Raw genomic sequence first — 12,003 nt, 5'->3', positions numbered from 1 at the left:
ATGATCTCAAGGGCATTAGTCCCACGTTATGCCAACATAAAATTAATTTGGAGGAGGATGCTAAACCAGTTAGAGATCCTCAACGACGATTGAATCCTAAGATGAAAGAAGTGGTAAGAAAGGAGATACTAAACCTCCTTGAGGCAGGTATAATTTATCCCGTTGCTGATAGTGATTGGGTAAGCCCTGTCCATTGTGTTCCTAAAAAGGGAGGTATTACCGTTGTTCCTAATGATAAAGATGAATTGATCCCGCAAAGAATTATTACAGGTTATAGGATGGTAATTGATTTCCGTAAATTAAATAAAGCTACTAAGAAAGATCATTACCCTTTACCTCTTATTGATCAAATGCTAGAAAGACTGTCCAAACACACACATTTATGCTTTCTAGATGGTTATTCTGGTTTCTCTCAAATACCTGTATCAGCGAAGGATCAATCTAAAACTACTTTTACTTGCCCTTTCGGTACTTTTGCTTATAGACATATGCCTTTTGGTTTATGTAATGCACCTGCTACCTTTCAAATATGTATGATGGCTATATTCTCTGACTTTTGTGAAAAGATTTGTGAGGTATTCATGGATGATTTCTCCGTCTATGGATCCTCTTTTGATGATTGCTTGACCAACCTTGATCGAGTTTTGCACAGATGTGAAGACACTAGTCTCGTCTTGAAGTGAGAAAAGTGTCACTTTATGGTTAATGAAGGCATTGTCTTGGGGCATAAGATTACCGAGGGAGGCATTGAAGTTGATAAAGCCAAAGTTGATGCTATTGAAAAGATGCCATGTCCCAAGGACATAAAAGGTATAAGAAGTTTCCTTGGTCATGCTGGTTTTTATAGGAGGTTCATTAAGGACTTTTCTAAATCTCTCGGCCTCTGACTAATTTATTGCAAAAAGATATTCCTTTTGTCTTTGATGATGATTGTGTAGAAGCATTTGAAATACTTAAGAAAGTTTTGATCACTGCACCTATTGTTCAGCCACCTGATTGGAATTTACCTTTTGAAATTATGTGTGATGCTAGTGATTATGTTGTAGGTGTTGTTCTAGGGCAAATAGTTGATAAGAAATTGAATGTTATCCAGTATGCTAGTAAGACTCTTGATACTGCCCAGAGAAATTATGCTACTACTGAAAAAGAGTTCTTAGCAGTTGTGTTTGCTTGTGATAAGTTTAGACCTTATATTGTTGATTCCAAAGTTACTATTCACACTGATCATGCTGCTATTGAATATCTTATGGAAAAGAAAGATGCTAAGCCTAGAATCATTACATGGGTTCTCTTGCTCCAAGAATTTGATTTGCATATTATTGATAGAAAGGGAGCCGAGAACCCCATTGCAGACAACTTGTCTAGGTTAGAGAATGTTCTTGATGACCCACTTCCTATTGATGATAGCTTTCCTGATGAACAATTAGCGGTCATTAATGCTTCTCGTACTGCTCCTTGGTATGCTGATTATGCTAATTACATTGTTGCTAAATTTATACCACCTAGTTTCACATACCAGCAAAAGAAAAAGTTCTTTTATGATTTAAGACATTACTTCTGGGATGGTCCACACCTTTATAAAGAAGGAGTAGATGGTGTTATTAGACATTGTGTACCTGAGCATGAACATGAACAGATCCTACGCAAGTGTCACTCTGAATCCTACGGAGGACACCACGCTGGAGATAGAACTGCACATAAGGTATTGCAATCTGGTTTTTATTGACCTACTCTCCTCGAAGATGCTCGTAAGTTTGTCTTATCTTGTGATGAATGTCAAAGAATTGGTAACATTAGTAGACATCAAGAAATGTCTATGAATTATTCTCTTGTTATTGAACCGTTTGATGTTTGGGGCTTTGATTATATGGGACCTTTTCCTGCCTCTAATGGTTATACACATATTTTAGTTGTTGTTGATTACATTACTAAGTGGGTAGAAGCTATTCCAACTAGTAGTGATGATCATAACACTTCTATTAAAATGCTTAAAGAAGTTATTTTTTCCGAGGTTTGGAGTCCCTAGATATCTTATGACTGATGGTGGTTCACATTTTATTCATGGTGCTTTCCATAATATGCTTGCTAAGTATGATGTTAATCATAGAATCACATCTCCTTATCACCCGTAGTCTAGTGGTCAAGTAGAGTTGAGCAATAGAGAGCTCAAATTAATTTTGCAAAAGACTGTGAATAGACCTAGAAACAATTGGTCCAAGAAACTTGATGATGCATTATGGGCCTATAGAACTGCATACAAAAATCCTATGGGTATGTCTCCGTATAAGATGGTTTATGGAAAGGCATGTCATTTACCTCTTGAACTTGAACATAAAGCATATTGGGCTATTAAAGAGCTCAACTATGACTTCAAACTTGCCGGTGAGAAGAGGTTATTTGATATTAGCTCACTTGATGAATGGAGAACCCAAGCCTATGAGAATGCCAAGCTATTCAAAGAAAAAGTCAAACGCTAGCATGACAAAAGGATACAAAAGCGTGAGTTTAACGTAGGTGATTATGTGTTATTATTCAACTCTCGTTTGAGATTTTTTGCAGGAAAACTTCTCTCTAATTGGGAAGGTCCTTACGTTATCGAGGAGGTCTATCGTTCCGGTGCCATAAAAATCAACAACTTCGAAGACACAAGTCCGAGGGTGGTGAACGGTCAAAGAATTAAACACTACATCTCAGGTAACCCTAACAATGTTGAAACTAATATTGTTGAAACCATGACCCCGGAGGAATACATAAGGGACACTTTCCAGAATGTTCCGGACTACGAAAAGGAATAGGTATGTGGTACGGTAAGTAAACCGACTCCAAAACAATTCTGATGGCAATTTTTATCAGTTTTGGAATATTTAAGAATTTTAGAAAGAAAGAAGTAGTCCGGGAAGGACACGAGGCCTCCACGAGGGTGCAGGGCGCGCCCCCTTGTCTCGTGGCCACCTCGTGTGCCCCCCGGACTCTGTTTTCTTGCACGTTACGTATTTTGGTCGGTAAAAATTCATTATATAATATCCTGAAGGCTTTGACCACCGTATTACGCAAACATCCTTTGTTTTTGTTTTGAGTTGTTCTTGTTGCAGATTAAGAGCAAGATGTCTTCTCAAGAGTTAGTTGGGGAGAGTCGGGTGTCTCACCCGACACCAGGTCCAGGAACAAATAGCGATGCTTATCACTTTGGACCATCAACGGAGGACGAGATGGAGGCTGACTTGAAAAGGATAGATGCCTTGGAGGAAGATCAAGAAGTCACTTCTCGCTTCCAAGCAGGATTCATGATGGGGGAACTACATAGCTCAGTTCTCCCAAATTCGGTAATCCTTCCGATTTTAAATTTTTTTCTTATGAAAAAGAGCGTCACTTGTTCTCCAGAAGCTATGCAGCATCCTTGGGTAAAGGGAGCTTTAGCCGTTACGGGCAAGCTCCGCAAAGAAATTATGGACCTCAAACAACAAGTCAATAAGCTCAAGGAGGAGAATCGTATCCTGAGGGGCATCATCGCCAATAAGATCACAACACCAACTATGAAGAAGGAGACATAATCACATGGGTATGGGCACTCCCCTTGGCAACTGCCAAGCTTGGGGGAGGTGCCCCGGTATCGTATCACCGCCACACACCTATCTTTACCGTTTTATTTAGTTCGATCCTTTTAGTAGTATCTTGATCTAGTAGATTGAAGTTTTTAGTATCAAGTAGTTTTGAGTTTTGCTTTGTGATCTCTTTTTGTAATTGAGTCCGTGAGCTATCTATAATAAAGATTAGTGTTGAGTCAAGGGCTTTGCTATCTTGCTATGATCTTGAGAAAGTAGAAAGAATAAAAAGAATAAAAGAGTTCATATTGATCTTATGGATAGTAATAACTTCACACATAGAAAGTTTGAGGCATAAAAATTGTTGAGAGTTGACAAACGTAGTTTTGGTCATCATTGCAATTAATAGGAAGTAATAAGGAAATAGAGGTTTCACATATAAATATATTATCTTGGACATCTTTTATGATTGGGAGCACTCATTAAGTATGACATGCTAAAAGAGTTGACGTTGGACAAGGAATACAACATAATGGTTTGTGTTTTCTCACATCTCAGTTAAAGTATATTGTCATTGACCTTCCAAACATGTTGAGCTTTCCTTTCCCCCTCATGCTAGCCAAATTCCTTGCACCAAGTAGAGATACTACTTGTGCTTCCAAATATCCTTGAACCTAGTTTTTGCCATGAGAGTCCACCATACCTACCTATGGATTGAGTAAGATCCTTCAAGTAAGTTGTCATGTTGCAGGCAATAAAAATTGCTACCTAAATATGTATGACTTATTAGTGCAGAGAAAATAAGCTTTATACGATCTTGTTGTGGAAGCAATAAAAGCGAGGGACTGCATAATAAAGGTCCACATACAAGTGGCAATATAAAGTGACGTTCTTTTGCATTAAGATTTTGTGCATCCAACCCTAAAAGCACATGACAACCTCTGCTTCCCTCTGCGAAGGGCCTATCTTTTACTTTATGTTTTTACTTTATGCTTGAGTCAAGGTGATCTCCACCTTTCCCTTTTTCATTTTATCCTTTGGCAAGCTCCTCGTGTTTGAAAGACCAAGATATATATATATATATATATATATATATATATATATCCAATTGGATGTAAGTTATCATGTACTATTATTGTTGACATCACCTTAAGGTGAATACGTTGGGAGGCAACACAATAAGCCCCTATCTTTCTCAGTGTCTGGATGAAACTCCATAACCACAAGTATTGCATGAGTGTAAGCAATTGTAGAAGACTACATGATAGTTGAGTATGTGGACTTGCTGAAAAGCTCTATTCTTGACTCTTTCTGATGTTATGATAAATTTCAATTGCTTCAATGACTGAGATTACAGTTTGTTAGTTCCTAATGAAGTTTCTGCGCCATACTTGACATTGTGAATTGATTGTTAGTTGAGCGTAAGAAATCATATGCTAGAATCTATTTATGTTACTGTTATAAGAATGATCATGATGCCCTCATGTCCGTATTTTATTTTTATCGACACCTCTATCTCTAAACATGTGGACATATTTTTCGATATCGGCTTCCGCTTGAGGACAAGCGAGGTCTAAGCTTGGGGGAGTTGATACGTCCATTTTGCATCATGCTTTTGTATCAATATTTATTGCATTATGGGCTGTTATTACACATTATATCTCAATACTTATGGCTATTCTCTCTTATTTTACAAGGTTTACCATGAAGAGGGGGAATGCCGGCAGCAGGAATTCTGGCTGGAAAAGGAGCAACCATTGAAAACCTATTCTGCACAGCTCCAAAAATCCTAAAACTCCACGGAACTTATTTTTGGAATTAATAAGAATTACTAAGCGAAAGAAACACCAGAGGGGGCCCGCACCCTGGCTAGGAGGGTGGGGTGCGCGCCCACCCCTACTGGGCGCACCCCCTGTCTCCTGGGCCCCCTGGTGGCCCTCCGGTGTCCATCTTCTGCTATATGAAGGATTTTACCCTGGAAAAAATCGGGGGCAAGCTTACGGGATGAAACTCCGCCGCCACGAGGCGGAACCTTGGCGGAACCAATCTAGAGCTCCGGCGGAGCTGTTCTGCCGGGGAAACTTCCCTCCGGGAGGGGGAAATCATCACCATCGTCATCACCAACGATCCTCTCATCGGGAGGGGGTCAATCTCCATCAACATCTTGACCAGCACCATCTCCTCTCAAAACCCTAGTTCATCTCTTGTATCCAATCTTGTATCAAAACCACAAATTGGAACCTGTGGGTTTCTAGTAGTGTTGATTACTCCTTGTCGTTGATGCTAATTGGTTTACTTGGTGGAAGATCATTTGTTAAGATCCTGAATGCATATTATTAGTCCTCTGATTATGAACATGAATATTCTTTGTGAGTAGTTACGTTTGTTTCTGAGGACATGGGTGAAGTCTTGCTATTAGTAGTCATGTGAATTTGGTATTCGTTCGATATTTTGATGAGATGAATATCGATATTTTGCTATTAGTATTTCTGCATGCTTGCATGTGGCTTAGTGCGGAGCCTCTCAATGTCTAGATCAGACGGCTATTATGGACTGATTTAGTTCATCTAACGGCTACATTAATTTTGATGATGTGGCTCAAGGAGAGGATAGTTAATTCCTAGTAGTGGGGGCTAGCTATTACTAATAGCTAAGTCTTTGTAGAGATTCCACTAGGTGAAATACATACGGAACAAAATGAATGAATCTACACTTAAAATGCATCTATATACATCCGCATGTGGTTCATGGTGAAATCTCTACAAAGACTTATATTTAGGAACGGAGGAAGTACTAGTATAGTACGTACTGTAATTTATCAGCGAGATAAATTTGTACAATACTATGAAGCTTCCAGCTTCTGTTACATGTATCTTGCGTCCAAGGTTGCCCGTTGCAACATTTCATCAAATACAAAGGAGACTAACATGCATGCTATTGCATCTCAATGATTGACAGATCATAGAAAATATGTACTCCCTCCGTTCCAAAATAAGTGTCTCAACTTTATGCAAACTTTAGTACAAAGTTGCACTACTACTAAAGTTGACACTTATTTTGGAATAGAGGAAGCTAAAGAAAAAACGATCCATGCAGTCCCTATCCCTTGAACCGTGAACTCTAACCAGGCTTCAATTTGCTGGCAACGTTCGAGCTTCCTAAGAAATGAAGTTTGCAACCTTTTGACCATCGGATCATTTTGTGCAGTTTCACCAAAATCGAGATGAGCATCCCTGTGGCAAAGAAATTGAAGAAGCGTGATTAGAATAAGATTACAGGGACTAGTTGATGAGACATAAAATCATCACAAATACAGTACGTAGAAGCCAGTAGAGGTATGTGCGGGGCAAAGAAGTAGAAAAATATCCACATGGAGTGATGTGGGAAGTTGGAGCAGTGGTGCAAGCCGGCTATAAAGGGAGTTGTACCTGAGGGACGTAGCTCAACCTTGAGGAGGGCGGCGGGAGGCGGCAACTTTCCACGTCACGACAGTGAGCAAGGGACGAAGGCAACCTCACCGGCTTTGTGAGAGAGAACAACGGGGACCCCTGATCGGGACGTGAGTGGTTTTTCTCCGTCAGTGACGGCGACCACATCTACACTAAGCATCCACCCCTTCCCCCAGCGGACGTGATCCGCTGGGATGTTAGAGATGTGTCCACAGTCGTTTTGTGTGAGAGAGTGTGAAGAGAGCAACCCCAGTAAGCAACCGTGTAGGCTGGCCTGTCCTGACTATGTATATAGTGGAGCTGTTTCCTTTTCTCTCCATATGAACCTATCATATTGCGTATGTGCCACTAAAGAAAAAAAACTTTATTTATAAATGACGGGGCACCTACTACTCGTTCTCCTATAACCTTGCACTTGGCATCTCCAAAATATTAACCTTGCGATTGCTTGTTCGCCTCTTCGGGAAGTCGAGCAATAATGGTAGTGCAGTGTATATCGTTCTGGCTATATGAGACCGAATGAATTGTTGCACGTCCACCATGTGGGCGAGGGTCGAGGGGCGAGGGAGAGTGCTACATACGAAGCAAAATGAGTGAATCTACACTCTAAAATACGTCTGTATACATCAGTGTTTGGAGTATGTACTAGTAGTTCATATTGAAATGTACTAAAGGACATATATATTCCAAACAATATGATATAATCTCTAAACCGAAGGTAGTAGGGACGAGGAGTAAACGGAGGGAGTAGTAAATTTTTCTCCTTGTCCCGTGAGCCACCGCGCGCATGGGCGAGGGAGCGGGCGTAAGGTGGACAGTACTAAGCAAGCTTCACCTCATCCTGCGAGCCACCGCGCCCGTGGGCGGGGGAGATGGTGTACTAAGCAAGCTTCTCCTCGTTCTGCAAGTTGACGGGACACATCAAAAGTACTCCAGTGCATAGAGCCTTGCCTCTAAGGTAGGCCCCACATGGTTTGCCTCTTTTTTTAACATAACGCGTCAGGTCGCAATTTGTTTGTTCACCCGTGGTAGACAATCCTCCCTCCACCAAGTGGACAACCAGTACACCTGCCAAATTACCACGTGGGCTGCCTTTTTCGTACAGAAGTGAGCTCCACCGTGTACCCGCGCGGGTGTGGTTGGGAAAGAGACGGGAGTACGTGCGCCGTGCATGCACCTCTTCTCTTCATGCACGTCCCCCACCTATGTGGGTGTGTGTGAGAGATACAAACCACGTTCATGAGTGTTTTTTGTTTTGGGGTGGGGGTGGTGGGGGTTTGATTTCGTGAATGTATTTGTGGGAATATGTGTCGATGACATCTCAAACAAAATTTTGCATGCAATGTGTGTGAAATGGAGGCCTATCCATATCATATATAGAGGGTCGGGCAATCCACGAGAAGAGAGGGAGGGGTCATAGATATCGATAGAGTCGAAGAGAGGATCAAGTGGGTGGGTGCGAGATCCATGAAGAGAGCCATCGAAATTGTGTGTGTGTGCAAGTCAAAGATATAGGGCGACTGACCTACCGGAACGTCAAAGGGCACATGTCAAGTTTGTGTGTGGCAGGGAGACATGACTAGAGCGCTCGATGTATCAGTGTGTGTGGGGGGGAGGGGGTGGGGGAGGGGTAGGCAGAGGCCTAACTATAGAGGTAGAATGACTCGTATATGTGTTGATAAGGAGAGACCCAGCTATGTCTTGAGGGAGATCGGTCGACATCCATACATAACTGAAGGACGGGAAATATGATGGGATAGAGAGAGAGAGGAGAGAGAGAGGGAGGGAGAGGGGTAGAGTGTTGGATGGGTGATGGAGTTTCTTCTCGAAGATGGTGGGAGAGGCCTACTAGACAAACTGAGGGTGGAACTGCAATGTTATCAATAAGAGTGGGGATGTGTTCCTGTGTGTGCCTGTGTGTGATAGATTTTTCGGGACGCATCCATGGATGATGAAGGGGAACCATGTGTTTGGTAAGCAAACCTAACTAGATCGGTAGATCAATTGTTGTTTGTCGGAGGAAGGGAAAGACATAACTAATGAGGTAGATCGATCGACGCGTGGGTAAAAACGAGTTATAAGGACCTAGCTAGCTATATGTATAGCGAGAGATCGGTCGGTGTACGTCCATTTGTTAGAGGCAAATAAGGCCCAGCGAGACGGATAGATAGAGAGAATGGAGCTAGGAGGTGGTGTGAGAGGCCCAGCTACTAGCTAGATAGGGGGAGGAGTTTGCGGTTGTGAGATCGATGAAAAGAGTGGCGAGAGTTTACACGTGTGTGTGACCGTATGAGAGACACGAGGCAAGGACACATAAAGGAGGAGATTGAAGGTGCGTGTGTATGTTGTAGGCAGACATCGCTGGAGAGGTTTATCGATCAGTGTGTGTTGGAAAGGAGTTGTGGAGATTCTGGGAGAACGACCTAAAGAAAAAAATATGAATGTGCCCGGTGCATAGAATGCCGAGGGAGGGGGAGGGCGAGGAGGGCGTGTGCATGCACGAGAGAAAGTTAGTGGTAGCTACAAAGGTTAGAGGATTGTGTGCGTGTAAGAGACTAACAAAGATAATAATTTGATATGAAAGCGGATTCATATATTTGAATAGGAGATCATAGTGTTTTAAACATATGCATGCATGAATATAGCGGTGATACACGTGCCGTGCACATGTTATACCATAATGTGATAGTGCATGGCGTTTGCAACTCACAGCTAAATGTCGAACAATCTAAACCATACTATACATCAAACAATCTCACATTTTATTTTAATTTGTGATAATGTGTGGCGTTTGCAGCTTACAATTAAATATCGAACAATCTAAACAATACTATATATCGAACATTCTCACATTTTATTTGAATTTGTGGTAATGTGTGGTGTTTGCAACTCACATCTAAATACTTGTAGGCGTAGGGGGCGGGGCACCATACATAATGTGATAAACACATTATACATCCAAGACATGGTTTAGTTTATGAAGATCTAGCTAGAGCTAGAAATGTAATGTGATTTGAAGTCAACATAAAGTGGATTTAAAAAATCGAGTTCGAGTTCATATAGTACACATAGTTCATATGTAACTCGAGACTAATCATGTGGTGTGCTGTGAAGATAATACACACACGATGGTTTAACTTGACAATAATGATGACTGTAGATATTATTAAAACATAGAAACGAATTCAAATGCTTTGACTTCACAACAATCATTACTGTAGATCTTATTCAAATAGAGAAACGAATTCAAATTTAGTTCATATTGAAGCGGTAGTATATACGTTTGGAATGCACTAAAACATTCATTTGAGTAGTAGGTTGCATGCAGTATACACGTAGCGAAATATTTTAATTGAACATAACATGAATTCAAAGTTTTGAATGAAATTTGTAGTGGGCATTGATTTGGTACAGTACACGTTAGGATTGTCCGGAAATTTCAACCCGCGTCTTGTTAGCCCGAAATATTTAAGATATATCTTTGTCTCGTCGTGCTCCGACAACTCCCTCCATCTCAACCCGTGCCTTGCTATTCCGAAACTACAACACGCACGAAAACTCTCACCTCCTGTGAAATCCCGACACGTGAAATGCCCATGGTAGCCCTGAACCAAAAGAACCGCCTCAAATCGGTGGGGGTACTTTCGTAACTTACCCCACATTTCAGACAAGCGTGTCCCTAAGCCATGGTTCCCCACTGCCATCCCATCCTCCCACCCATTCGTACACCAAGGCCGCGAAAAACCGCGACGAAGCCCCACACCCTACTCCGTCCGCCACCCAGCCGGAGCCTCTTCCCCAATGATGTCGTCCACAGCAACACCTCGACGTCCCTCATCCACCGTACCAGATGAGGATCCATCGTCGATCTCGTCCTCCCGCCGGTTCAGCCACCCCGTCCTCCACCTCCATGGAGCTACCCCGACATTCCCCTCGTCTTTCGCACCACCTCCATTCCCACACCGCCGTCTTCACCTGCACCACCGGAAGAGCATCAGCATCACCGTTTCCTCGGATGAAGCTGCGGCCTAATCGGCACCACCAAAGAGGTTGTACACTAGTCGCCACATTTTCTTCTTGATTCGATCTCACGGTGCTGCCGACGCTCGGTCCCGAGCTGACACGGCACGGCTCCATCCATGGCGTCGCTCCCTCGGCGGCGACGTCCACATTAGTAGGAGCTGCTGCTGCTTTAGCTATGAAAACGGCCCAACGGACCACAAACGGGCAGACTGTAACCACAGGCTGAATTTGGCCCACCAACAGAAAATGACAGTAGCTGGCTGTAAGTAAACGTGTGCTGGAAATGAGCCCAAGAATAAATGTGCTCTGAGAAGGCCGAAAGATAACATGGACTGGAGACGGCCCAATGGAATAACGGGCCGTTAATGGGTATAAAGTGATACACTGTTCATTACGGGCCAGTTTCAGCACGGGCCGTTAATGGGTGTAAAGTGATACACTGTTCATTACGGGCCAGTTTCATGACGGGTCGTTAATGGGCCAAGAGTTACAAAGGGCCTCATATGGGCCGAAAGACGTCATGGGCCATACATGGGCCAGAAGTGAAGACAGGCTGGAATCATATTGGATGGCCCAGATGACGCTACTGGGCCTAATTCGGATAGGGCATAATGGGCCTTGGGTTAGCGGGATGTAAATGGGCTATATGCGAACAAGCTGTTAACAGGCTTTCCATGGACCGGCCCGCCACCTTTTGACCAAGTCAAATGGGCCGGCCTTTTCACAGGAATGGGCCTTTGTTGGGCCTTGCCACGTGTCGACGTATCATAGGCACCTTCTGTCCAATTAGTGCATGACATCTGTCCCAATGATGAGTCGACACGTGTTTCCTCCAGCCAATGATGATTTTACACGTGGAAAATCCCCAGTGGTCGGGGCTGTTAACGGGTTATCGGATCCAAAACCCGACCCGATAGCTTAACGGCGTTCCGTTACAGTGGATGCCACGTGTCGGACACCCTTGACGAAAGAACTTCTGTGACGCGCGA

This window comes from Triticum aestivum, chromosome 7B, assembly GCF_018294505.1.
Source record: "Triticum aestivum cultivar Chinese Spring chromosome 7B, IWGSC CS RefSeq v2.1, whole genome shotgun sequence".
NCBI classification, from domain to species: Eukaryota; Viridiplantae; Streptophyta; class Magnoliopsida; order Poales; family Poaceae; genus Triticum; species Triticum aestivum.
Note: the sequence above shows the minus strand (reverse complement) of the source record.